The sequence below is a fragment of the Pristiophorus japonicus genome, chromosome 15 (assembly GCF_044704955.1).
Source record: "Pristiophorus japonicus isolate sPriJap1 chromosome 15, sPriJap1.hap1, whole genome shotgun sequence".
NCBI classification, from domain to species: Eukaryota; Metazoa; Chordata; class Chondrichthyes; family Pristiophoridae; genus Pristiophorus; species Pristiophorus japonicus.
Window position 1 is genome coordinate 136,176,768 of NC_091991.1, and position 13,249 is coordinate 136,190,016.

General features: G+C 42.0%; 1 protein-coding gene across 1 annotated transcript in view; it reads left to right on the forward strand.

The window, feature by feature from the left end:
• shisa9a (shisa family member 9a) overlaps window positions 1–13,249 on the forward strand; it is a 389,884-nt gene that overhangs the window by 134,974 nt on the left and 241,661 nt on the right. The gene's annotated exons all lie outside the window — the stretch shown is intronic.

The window sequence follows — 13,249 nt, forward strand, 5'->3', positions numbered from 1 at the left end:
TTTACAAGCAGCATCACAACACTTTCGCATGACCGGCACACAGATAGCATGGTGAACCGACACTGCCAGTATTTGTGAGCTGAGATCAATTACAACATTTGAATAGGCTCCCTGCACACATTGGCCCAAACGCAGGGAGTGCAGTTGTAACATAGGCGAGACACAGCTGCAACCTAGCAACCACACAAAGGAGAGTGGCCGGAAAATGGGTCAAAAATCCATGCAGTATTTAAAAAGGTTGAAAGCATTTAAAAATATATATATTTGGCAGCGTTTTCAAAGGCAGTATCCGGTGGGGGGTGGGGGGAGAGGGCGGAAGCCAAAAGCAAGAGCTTGCAAACCAAATGTAAAGGCACTAAATGGAGTTTGTGGGCAAGTTGCAGAGCAACAGACAGCACCGCCCCCCCTCCTGTGACTGTGTGTGCGAAGGGGTGGTCCTGACTGGCAATATTGATTACTGTTCCTACAAGAACAGTGTACCACGCAGAGTAGGAAATGGCAGCCAGACTAATTGCTGTGCCAGTTTTTACACACCCTTACAGCATCCTTCTTCCTGCTAACCTGGAACGAGCTGAACCCATTGTCCTTGGTTATCGGCAGGTAGATGTGTCACCGTCTGCAGATAAGGCAGTAGAAATTCATCTGGACCCGTTTCCTTGCCCAGAATCGGAGCTGCGCACTCAGCTGCGCAAGGTTTTTAAAAATTGGGCTTGGTGTCCAAGGTTTCTGAGGAGAAAAATTCAATTTTGCTGAATCCTCCCTGTGTTTACAGTTTGGTATGGTGAACATGGTTGCTGGGCAAATTCCTTCTTCTTTGCTTTTTCTGGGCACATTCCATTGCATCTTCCTGCTGCTGTTTTCCTATGTCTTGTGATGTGTCCTGCTGGATAAGGAACAAATGACTCCTCTCAGTTTGTGCACTTTCAATAAGTTTTGGCACGCCTTCATTCCTGGATGTGTTCGTGGACACGCAATCTGTTTTTTAAATTGGTCTTTGCAGATCAAAAAATTATTACAAAGAGACTTGAGCTTCCTCCTTTTTTTTCTGATCTGTCTTTTTATCACCTGAATTGCACTTATCGTGATTATAGAGTCGTGCTGGGTGGGCTGGATAAATGAAAAGTTGATGTTCGTCCTGAACAATGCTTTCATGCTGTGGTGTGGTTACGCCCCACTACCTGATTCTACTTTGCCTGAAGGTTACACTTCATCTTGACTCTCCGTGTGTAGCGAACCGGAAAATCGACCAATTAAAATTAACATTTCAGAAATATGGAAAACAAATCTGCTTAAAACCACCACTGCAAAGATGGTGTAAATATTGCAAGAAGGACCCTGTACAGAAGTCAGCAGAAATGTTTAAAATCGTCTTTGCCAATAGATCCTTCTATTCACCAATGCCAAGTGGCCACCGCAGGAATAAAGACCAACCTGGGGTAAATCTCAGCATCTCGTCCATTGGCATCAAATCTTGAGGCTTCGATGAGGCCAAGCCCCGAAATGGGTGTGAGCACTCTGGCACACAGAATGCAGCCGAGGGCAGAGTTACACCCCACAGGGCCCTGGGTGCAGGGTCAATGCTGCCGTCCCCTGCACCTGGCACACTGCACCACCTGATTTACCCCAGGCTTTGCAACCTGCGCTGATCAATAATAAATGTGCTCGTGGACCGTGGAGCTATTTTTCCGAGTTGATTTTTAAGTTGCAGTAATCCCGTCGATATTGTAGTTGTTTTATTTATTGAGAACATCGCAATTAAACACGTGTTCTCCGTAGAGATTCTGAAACCGGTTTCTCTCCATATTCATTACCTGCTAGCCCGATTTTTAATTGATGTCAATTTGGCTATTTTACAAAATCACTAAAACCTACACCATTTTTTTAAAGCTGCATAAGCTGCTCAGTGTTTGAAACGTGTGCGCTTTGGCTCTGTGGCATCTCTTTTCGTCTTTACACTCGAAGCTCACAAGGCTTCCAATGGCCTTGGTACATGAAACCTGACTGACTACTATACATAAAGGAGAGCAGCCTCCTATTGGTTCAGCTGAGCACATAAGGATGCGGCAACAATAAAAATGTGACTTCCTAATAAAGATAACTGGTAATTCAAATTCATGATTAAAAATAAATTAAATAGCCCACTATGGCAGTAGATTATCTTTTCTGGACTAGTTCTATTCAAAGGATGTGCCACAATTGTATTTATTGTAAAACTTGGCAACTGTGTGTAAGTTAAATAATAAATTAAATGTTTACTTAATGGGGTATATGCCTACAACCAGTGTGGAACTTCTGTGTAATATTTCTTCTTGTCACCTTTTTCTATTATAAATTCCCACATCCAAATTTACAATGCAAACTTCCTATGTAAACATGTCATTCTGTAATTCCATCCTCCCTCAAATGAAGGTGCTGCAGCACCACTACTGGCTGGAGGGTGGAATTACATTGTGACACGTTTACATCAGCTTCCATTATAAATGTGGGCATAGGAATTTATAATGGGGATGTAAAAATAAGGCCCTTTATCACTTAAAAATGGGGACTGAATTATATCTGTACACCATGGTCCATTCTCCTCCACCCGTCTGCTTCTATATTTGGTCTCGACATTCCATGTACAACATCACAGGAAATGGTTTTGTGTATATCTTTGTTCTTTAGAGAGTGTCTCTATCTGCGCCCATTAATATATTTGCATTTGTATTTAAGAAGTCTTCATGCAAACTTAATAAGAATCAAACCAGAGCTGTCAACGTTAGACAAATTCTAGGGGTGAGTTTTTCAATCTTGTGTTATAAACCTGAGCCATTCCATTGTGCCAATAACATAAACATAGCAAAATGTATCTATCACATGTGCTGCAGGGATGACCAAGAGTCATCAATGAAATTCAATCCAGATAAGTGTGAGGTAGTGCATTTGGGGAGGTCTAACAAGGCAAGGGAATACACATTAAATGGTTCGACACTGAAAAGTGTAGAGGAACAAAGGGACCTTGGAGTGCAGGTCCACAGATCTCTGAAGGTAGCAGGCCAGGTGGTTAAGAAGGCATATGGAATACTTGCCTTTATTAGTCAAAGCATGGAATATAAGAGCAAGGAGGTTAGACTTTGCAATAAGGGAGAAGGAGTTTGAAATATTAGACAAGATAAACATAGTGAGAAAGGAGGTATTAAGGGGCTTAGCAGCTTTAAAATTGGATAAATCCCCAGGCCCGGATGAAATGTATCCCAGGCTGTTAAGAAAAGCAATAGAGGAAATAGCAGAAGCTCGGACCATCATTTTCCAATCCTCTCTGGCTACAGGTGTGGTGTCAGAGGACTGTTAATGTTGTACCTTTGTTTAAAAAGGGAGAAAGGGATAGACCAAGTAATTATAGGCCAGTCAGCCTAACCTCAGTAGTGGGAAAATTATTGGAAAAATTCTTGAGGGACAGAATAAATCTTCATTTGGAAAGGCATGGATTAGTCAACAACAGTCAGCATGGATTTGTTAAGGGAAGGTCGTGTCTGATTAACTTGATTGAATTTTTCGAGGAGGTAACCAGGAGGGTCGATGAGGGCAGTGTGTATGATGTAGTGTATATGGATTTTAGCAAAGCTTTTGATAAGGTCCCACATGGCAGATTGGCCACGAAAATAAAAGCCCATGTGATCCAGGGCAAAGTGGCAAGTTGGATCCAAAATTGGCTCAGAGGCAGGAAGCAAAGGGTAATGGTTGATGGGTGTTTTGTGACTGGAAGGCTGTATACAGTGGGGTTCTACAGGACTCAGTGCTGGGTCCCTTGCTTTTTGTTGTATATATCAATGACTTGGACTTGAATATTGGGGGTATTGTAATGTCTGTAAGCTGGTAATGTTTGTAGCTCCACACTGTGGATGTGGACGTATTGTGTACTGCAAGTGCAGGGTTAATAATAAACAGAACGAGGCAGATTTCCAGAGACTTCTGAGAGAGTTGCCTGTCATGTCAGGAGCAATGTGTGCTGCGCTCTGTGAATATATCACATTTGGCGATGGAAGATGGGATTTTTGCTTAATTTTTGTTGGTCAAGGATTCAGCCAGCCGACAGAGAGACTTTGGAAGTTTCTGTCTTTGAAAAAAGCTACAAAAATCCGAGGTAAAATACAGCACACAGTGTGAACAGCTAGAGATTAAAATGGCAGGTGTATTGGGATATTTGGGTGAGTATAGACACGACCGGGAACGTTTTAAAGCATATGTGGATTGGCTAGAAATGTATTTCACTGCAAATAACATAATCGAAGTTCCAGACAATGCAGTCCAGAACCGGGCTGTGTTGGAACGTAAGAAAGCGATCTTCTTATCGGAGGCAGGTCGGCATTATATAGAGACATAGAAACATAGAAAATAGGTGCAGGAGTAGGCCATTCGGCCCTTCTAGCCGACACCGCCATTCAATGAGTTCATGGCTGAACATGCAACTTCAGTACCCCATTCCTGCTTTCTCGCCATACCCCTTGATCCCCCTAGTAGGAAGGACTTCATCTAACTCCTTTTTGAATATATTTAGTGAATTGGCTTCAACAACTTTCTGTGGTAGAGAATTCCACAGGTTCACCACTCTCTGGGTGAAGAAGTTCCTCCTCATCTCGGTCCTAAATGGCTTACCCCTTATCCTTAGACTGTGTCCCCTGGTTCTGGACTTCCCCAACATTGGGAACATTCTTCCTGCATCTAACCTGTCTAACCCCGTCAGAATTTTAAACGTTTCTATGAGGTCCCCTCTCATTCTTCTGAACTCCAGTGAATACAAACCCAGTTGATCCAGTCTTTCTTGATAGGTCAGTCCCGCCATCCCGGGAATCAGTCTGGTGAACCTTCGCTGCACTCCCTCAATAGCAAGAATATCCTTCCTCAGGTTAGGAGACCAAAACTGTACACAATACTCCAGTTGTGGCCTCACCAATGCCCTGTACAACTGTAGCAACACCTCCCTGCCCCTGTACTCAAATCCCCTCGCTATGAAGGCCAACATGCCATTTGCTTTCTTAACCGCCTGCTGCACCTGCATGCCAACCTTCAATGACTGATGTACCATGACACCCATGTCTCTTTGCACCTCCCCTTTTCCTCATCTGTCAACATTCAGATAATAGTCTGTCTCTCTGTTTTTACCACCAAAGTGGATAACCTCACATTTATCCACATTATACTTCATCTGCCATGCATTTGCCCACTCACCTAACCTATGACACTCTTGTAAATCTGCTTGTGCCTGACGAGCCAAAGGACACAACGCTTAAAGAGATTTTATTGAAGCTGCAGCAGCACTATAAGCCCAAACCGTTAGAAATTGCTGAAAGCTATCGTTTTGGGATTCGGAATCAAAAGGCTGATGAAAGTATCAGTGATTACATCATAGCATTAAAAAAGCTATCGATGCACTGTAATTTTGGAAACTTTCAAAACCGAGCATTACATGATCGTTTTGTTTGTGGGGTGAAAAATGAAGCGATCAGAAGGAAGTTATTAACGACGGATGACTTGACTTTTGAGATTGCTTGTCAGACATGGCCGAACAATATTACCGAGAATTAAATAATAATTACAGTTGTCAGTCAACCGAGGTAAATTACCTGCAGGTTCAAAGTAAAAGACGGTGGGGGCCCAAAGTCTCCGAAACTGGAAATTCTAACAGACCATCGAAGTCGTGCTTTAGGTGCCTGGGACAACACATTGCTCAAAGTTGTCCATACGTGAAGGCAGAGTGTTTCTTCTGCGGAAAGACTGGGCATCTTGCGAAGGCATGCCGACTGAAGAGTAAACCAGCTTCCAAAGCTATGAGTCCAGCGTTCAAAGCTATGAGTAGAAATTCCAAGAGACTACATAGCATGGAAGAACAACAACAGGATGAGGAGATGTTAGAGTTACACGTCATCAGGAGCACGAGGTTAACGGACAGCGATTCGGAAAGCATCAAAATCCACATAGAAGTTGCGGGATTCAAGATACCAATGGAAATCGACACGGGTGCGTCCGTGAGTATAGTACCGGAGTCACTATACCGTGACAAATTGCGTGATTTTCAACTGGAGAAATCCAAGATAGAGCTGCGAGGCTACTCGGGAGAGAAAATTCCTGTGGTAGGTCGTATCACTGTACCGGTGAAATATAAAGATCAATTTCAGAACTTGCCTCTAATAGTAGTGAAAGGAAACAAGTCTGCCTTACTAGGAAGAAATTGGTTGAGCTCACTGAAGCTGGATTGGAGTAAGATTTTCTGTGTGGAAGCGAGATTTTCATCAACGGATGAGGTTATCAAGAAGTATCCAAAGGTATTCTGCGAAACGGGCAGTCCGATCCAAGGCTTCAAGGCGAGTGTCAGGGTACAGAAGAACTCTAGATCAGTTTACTACAAGACACGTTCTGTACCATATGCACTCATGGAGAAAGTTGAGCAAGAACTCAAAAGACTAGAGACTAAGAACATTATTTGTAAGATAGATCAATGTAATTGGGCTACACCCATTGTTGTTGTACCTAAGTCCGATGGTAAGGTAAGATTGTGTGGTGATTTATAAGGTAACCGTAAACCAGGTTCTAGAGGGTAATGTCCCCAATACATTGCCGAATATAGAAGATTTGTTCACAACACTGACAGGTCGTTAGATCTTCTCAAAACTGGATCTTACGAATGCCTACTTACAGCTTGAACTAGATGAGGAGTCCAAGTCATGTTTGACTATAAATACTTATCTAGGCCCATATCAATTTAATAGGCTACCGTTTGGAGTGTCTTCCACCCCTGCCATATTCCAAGGGGTGATGAACCAGATTTTGCAAGGTATTGAAGGGATAGTATGTTATTTGGATGACATACTAATTTCAGCACCAAGTAGGAAAATTCATAATAACTTATTGAATCAAGTCCTCAAATGGTTAGAGAAGCACAGAGTACGAGTGTCTGCTCGTAAGTGTGAGTTATTTAAAAACTTAGTGGAGTACTTAGGATACAGAGTAGACAAAGATGGTTGACATCCAACCATGGAAAAATTGGATGCAATTAGAAATGCACCCACTCCCTGGAATGTCACTGAACTTCATTCATTCTTGGGTCTTTTGAACTATTATGGGAAGTTCCTACCAAATTTGGCGACAGTATTATATCCACTGAATGAACTTTTGAAAAAACAGATCCATTGGAAGTGGTCAAAAGAATGCGATACAGTATTCGAGGAGTGCAAAAGCAAATTGGTAGAGAGCACCATGTTAGTTCACTATGACATATCGAAGGAGATTAAGCTAGCATGTGATGCCTCACCGTATGGAGTTGGGGCAGTGATTTCTCATGTATTAAGTAGTGGGGAGGAGAGACCAATTGCTTTTGCTTCACGCACGCTCAGTGCCAGTGAGAGTAATTATGCGCAAATTGAAAGGGAAGCTTTGGCATTAATTTTTGGGGTCAAGAAGTTTCACAAATACTTGTATGGTCATAAGTTTACCATCGTTACGGACCATAAGCCCCTAACAGCAATCCTCCATCCAAAGTCCCCAGTTCCAAAATTAGCTGCAACCCGAATGCAGAGATGGGCTTTGATTTTGTCAGCATATACATATGATATTGAATACAGACGATCAGCTGATCACAGTAATGCTGATGCAATGTCTAGATTGCCTTCCCCATCACAAGTTACACCCGATAGGGAAGAAGTGTTTTATTTTTCATACATTGATGAACTGCCAGTCACAGCTGAAGATATTGGTAGAGTAACTAAACGTGACCCTGTGATGTCAAAGGTGTATGAGTATATTGCAAATGGATGGCCAAACCAGGTAACAGACAAAGATACCCATCCATTCTTCATTTGTAGGAATGAATTATCAGTCGATAAAGATTGTATCATGTGGGATGCAAGAGTGGTTATACGAAATAAATTCAGGTCTAAATTATTAGGAGACCTCCATGACCAGCACCTGGGAATGTGCTTGACCAAGAGTTTTGCACGCAGTTATTTATGGTGGCCAGGACTTGATAAAGATATAGAGTACATCGTGAGTCAGTGTAAGCAAGCAACCACCACCAGTACCATTACAGCCATGGAAATGGCCTCCCAGGTGTGGCAAAGGCTACATATTGACTTTGCTGAGTTAGAAGGACAACAATTTTTCATTGTGATTGATAGCCATTCGAAGTGGGTTGAGGTGTTTCCAATGTGGAAAATAACAACAAGTAAAACATTGGACATTTTACGAAAATTATTTTCTGCATTTGGCCTCCCTGAAGAAATTGTTTCGGATAATGGACCACAATTTCGTTCAGAAGAATTTGCACAATTCACGAGCAAAAATGGTGTGAAACATACCAAGGTTCCACCATACCATCCTGCTTCGAATGGTGCAGCAGAGCGCACTGTGCAAATTGTAAAACGTGCCCTCATAAAACAAATGTTAGATCCAAATCCAAGGAAACGACAGTTGTCATTGGATCACAAATTGGCTAATTTTTTGATTACATATCAAAATACTCCTCATACAACTACTGGTAGAACACCAGCAGAATTGTTTCTCAAACGACAGCCACGAACCAGATTCTCGTTGTTAAAGCCAAATTTGGCACAGTCCGTAGAAGAGACACAATTAAGACAGAAAGAGAATCATGATAAAGGTAGAGTAAAAGAGAGAATTGTGAAATTAAACCAGAAGGTGAGAGTGAAGAACCATCACGATAAATGGTTAAAGTGGTTACCGGGAAGAGTGGTGAAGATATGTGGTCCTCGCACGTATTTGGTAAAGATGTTTGATAATGGACAGGTTAGGTTTGTTCATATTGATCATATTTTACCTCCAGACATGGAAGGAGTTGAAGGTGGGAATGATTCAATTATATCTGACTCATCAGATAGTTTTGATATACCAGTAGCAAATCCTAAAGCCAAAGTACTGGAAACAAATCCAGGAGAGAATCAGAATGAAAGTCTGAGTCTGAGTCAGGGAAACAAAGAGCCTGAAGTTAGAGTGAGTTCAAATTCCGTGGAGGAAAACGTTCCTCAGGATGAGCCTCAAATGAGTTTAGATTCAACACCATGTTGGGAAGGTTCTGTTCGAGAGCGAAGGTATCTTCTTCGAAACAGAAAACAAGTGGTAAAGTTAAATTTGTAAATGTGAAAAAAAAATAAGTTTATATCCTGTGTTATGTATAAACATGAAAGTTATGTATGATGTTTGTTGTGATGGCTTCTTCATTAAGGAAGGAGAAGTGTAATGTCTGTAAGCTTGTAATGTTTGTAGCTCCACACTGTGGATGTGGACATATTGTGTACTGCAAGTGCAGGGTTAATAATAAACAGAACTAGACAAATTTCCGGAGACTTCCGAGAGAGCTGCCTGCCATATTAGGAGCTGTGTGTGCTGTGCTCTGTGAATATATCACAGGTATGATTAAGAAGTTTGCAGATGACACTAAAATAGGCTGTGTAGGTGATAATGAAGAACAAAGCTGCGGATTGCAGGAAGATATCAATGTACTGGTCAGGTGGGTGGAACAGTAGTAAATGGAATTCAATCCAGATAAGTGTGAGGTGATGCATTTGGGGATGTCTAACAAGGCAAGGGAGTACACATTAAATGGTACAACACTGAAAAGTGTAGAGGAACAAAGGGACCTTGGAGTGCAGGTCCACAGATCCCTAAAGGTAGCAGACTAGGTAGATAAGTTAGTTAGGAAGGCATATGGGATACTTGTCTTTATTAGTTGAGGCATGGAATACAAGAGCAAGGACGTTATGCTTGAACTGTATAAAACACTGGTTAGACCACAGCTGGAGTACTACGTGCAGTTCTGGTCACCACATTACAGGAAAGATGTGATTGCACTGGAAAGGGTGCAGAGGAGATTTACAAGAATGTTGCCTGGACTGGAGAATTTTGACTATGAGGAAAAATTGGAGAAGTTGGGTCTGTTTTCTTTGGAACAGAGGAGGTTGAGGGGAGACCTGATTGAGGTGTATAAAATTATGAGGGGCCTGGATAGAGTGGATAGGAAGGACCTGTTTCCACTGGCAGAGGGGTCAACAACCAGGGGGCATAGATTTAAATAATTGGGGGGAGGTTTAGAGGCAATATGAAGGGAAATTTCATCACCCAGAGGGTGGTGGGGGTCTGGAATTCACTGCCTGAAAGGATGGTAGAGACAGAAACCCTCACCACATTTAAAAGATATTTGGATGTGCACTTAAAATGCCGTAACCTACAGTGCTACGGACCAAGAGCTGGAAAGTGGGATTTGGTTGGATAGCTCTTGGTCAGCCAGCGCGGACATGTTGGGTTGAAATGGCCTCCTTCCATGCTGTACATTTCTATGATTCTATGATTCAAGTCTTTCCCCCCTCTTTACCATGTCTTTGCCTCTATTCTGTATTCCTCTTTCTCTCTCCACAGCCATTATGGCCGTGGGGTTTGCTAGTGTCTTATCTTGCTTCTTCTCACATGGAGTCAGTGACATCCAGCACTCACAGATCAGTATGACAACTATCGATCTGTAAATTTCAACCTTCAACATTATATAAAATCAGCAATTCCGTCTTTGTGGCTGAACAATATGTGAACAGCAGCACTCCTGGTGATGTGTATGCATTGTGTATTGTTAGAAGCCACCTCAAGTTTCTGTGTATCCAGTTTATCCATTTGATATTATGTAACTATTTGCCATATATTCTGATTAATGAAACTTCCTATGTTATATGATCCTATTGTATTTCTATCCATCTTTATGCCAGTAATTGTCAAAGCTGGGTATTGCTGCCCCTGAAATATTAGGCAAGCATTTTGCCACAGGGCTAAAAATTTGGGTTCTTTATGCCACCTGCTACCGTCAAAATTTAGCGTCAGGACGGCAGCCACCGCTATGTAGAGGACCTGGGTAGAGGACTTGCAATGCTGGCCCCTGCACTAAGCTGAAAGAAATTCTGCGAGACCCTTACCTGGCTTGCTGGGCTATTTTTGTTCGTGCTGAAACACTTTTCCCATTTCTTTACGGTGCGGAAGGGAATTCAGTTTCCAGGCTCACATTTTATGAATATTTTTTCAAATGTTATTTTATTTAAAGGCACTAGAGCAGCAAGGGCTGAAAAGTGCACTTTTGATTACTTTATTTTTATTTTTATTTGTTCAGAAGGCATTGCCCTTTTAAGCAAACGACAATGCATTGCCCTTTTAATACCCCACAATGTCACGCAAAATCATAGCCTTGCTTCCAGAGGCTGTTGGAAGATGCAACGCTGCTTCTGGATGCCACATTCGGGACTGATGCTTGCACTAACGCCACCAGAGAGCGTTACACGGTCAGTTTAGCGCTGTGCTAATAATCTTTAGTCACCAGCGCGAATGCCCCGGCGCATTCGTTTTCGACGGCCATTAACCCGAGGCCATGATAACACCGGAAACTCTCGAGTCGCAGTCAAATTAAATCTACAGTGCAATGACTTCACTGGTACTGGAAAACATTGTGTTATGAACATGGAATCTGGTGGTTTGCATCTGACTCATCGCCCTTCTGAAATTTTTCTCTCCTGACATTGACAACAATCAATTTTGAAATAATGAAGCAAACTTAAAATGTACTTCAGTGTATACAATGAAAAATTGGTCATTATTTATTTCTGGGAAGGGCGCAGTTCTCATTCACACAGTATAACATTTTAAATCGGGAGTGAGGTCATTGCTTTCTGCCTATGGAATTGGCTCCTATAATATCGCCGATACACAAGAATCTGGATAAATCCATGCAGGCACAGTGTTTAGAAAATGTTGCGCTTTTAAAAAAAATATATGGACATGTGCTTTATGTGTTCACACATCTTCTTCTGTTCTTGATAGGAAAAAAACAGTGACTAATGAAGCTTTTGAAGTACCCTGTACACGCAGATCTCCTGTGACGTTGCTTACATCTGTTTAGAATGTTAATATTTTTTGGAAAACACCAAGAAATATGTTGAACTGAAGAAAAGATTGAGCTAATTAGCATATTGACTTCTTTTAGCAAATATCTCTGCAAATTATTTAATATTACCAAAACATTCTGTTTAAATATGCATGTTTAAATCAGGACTTTTATTCGGTGCTTTCCTCTAAATTTGAATAATGATACAGTCCTCCAAAAATTTATTTTGTTAAGTTCTGAGCATAAATAAACAAAAGGTAGCTGTTGTTACCATATAATATACTTTGTACAAAATAAAGGGCTCAATTTTCCCCAACGTTGTTTTTTGCCGTACTTGAACAGTTACGCCTGTTTTTTTGTGGCCCAACTACGCCAAAAAAAATCCAGCTTTCCCCGTTTGAATTGTTGATTTTGGCGCCACTGAGCCTGTCCTTTAGCTTTGGGGGTGGAGGCTAAGATCGGCACCAAAAAGATTGGGTTGCCAGGGTAACGAGGGACATACTGCGGGCTAAGGGTGGAAAGTGAAACATACAACACATTCTGGCCCGTTCACAGCAACCTGCACAAGCACCTTGCACACTGCAGCAGCATTCCATCATTAAATTATTAAAGTGTTTATGCCAAAAGTCTATCTCCCCATCCCTCCCCTGCTGGTGCCGGGTATTGCTCTTAACCCTGGCTGAAAGGCCTTCCCCCCCCCCCCCCACCCCCTCACCCCTCTCTCCTCTTTCCTCTCCCCCCCCCCCCCGCCCCCCCCGCGCTCTCTCCTCTCACCCCCTCTCTCCCTCTCTGCTGTTGCTGTCCTGGCCATGGAACTGGATCTTCTGCGTGATTCTCTTTCCTGCGCCGATTTTGTTAACTGCCCAGAAGATTTTTCCAGAGAGGTTACATACGCCGTCCTAAGAAAAATTAGATTAAATCATAGTTGGCAAAACTTGCTTAAATGGCCAGAATTGGCGCGGGTGGCACGATACGTCCCCCAATGAGGTAAAAAAAAATCATAGCCTAAAAAAATCCTAAATGAATTATGCTAGCGCAGAAACTTTGGGGAAACTTGGAGATTTTAATTCACTCCTAAAAAAAACAGTGCACACCAAAAAAACAGCGCAGATAATTGGGGAAAATTAAGTCCTTGACTTGCTGTTTGTAGATCCTGTCCTCTCCTCCACTCTAGTGCATTGAGCATAAATCAATTGGATCAGAACTCCCCAGGTAAGCTATTATTAAGAACAGACAAGGTCATTTGAATATTTTATTTTACAAAAAAACATCGGAAACACAAAGTCTTCAACTTTCTGAGATAATTTTGAAAGCTAAAGACCTGTTCCAAATCGTTCCCCACAA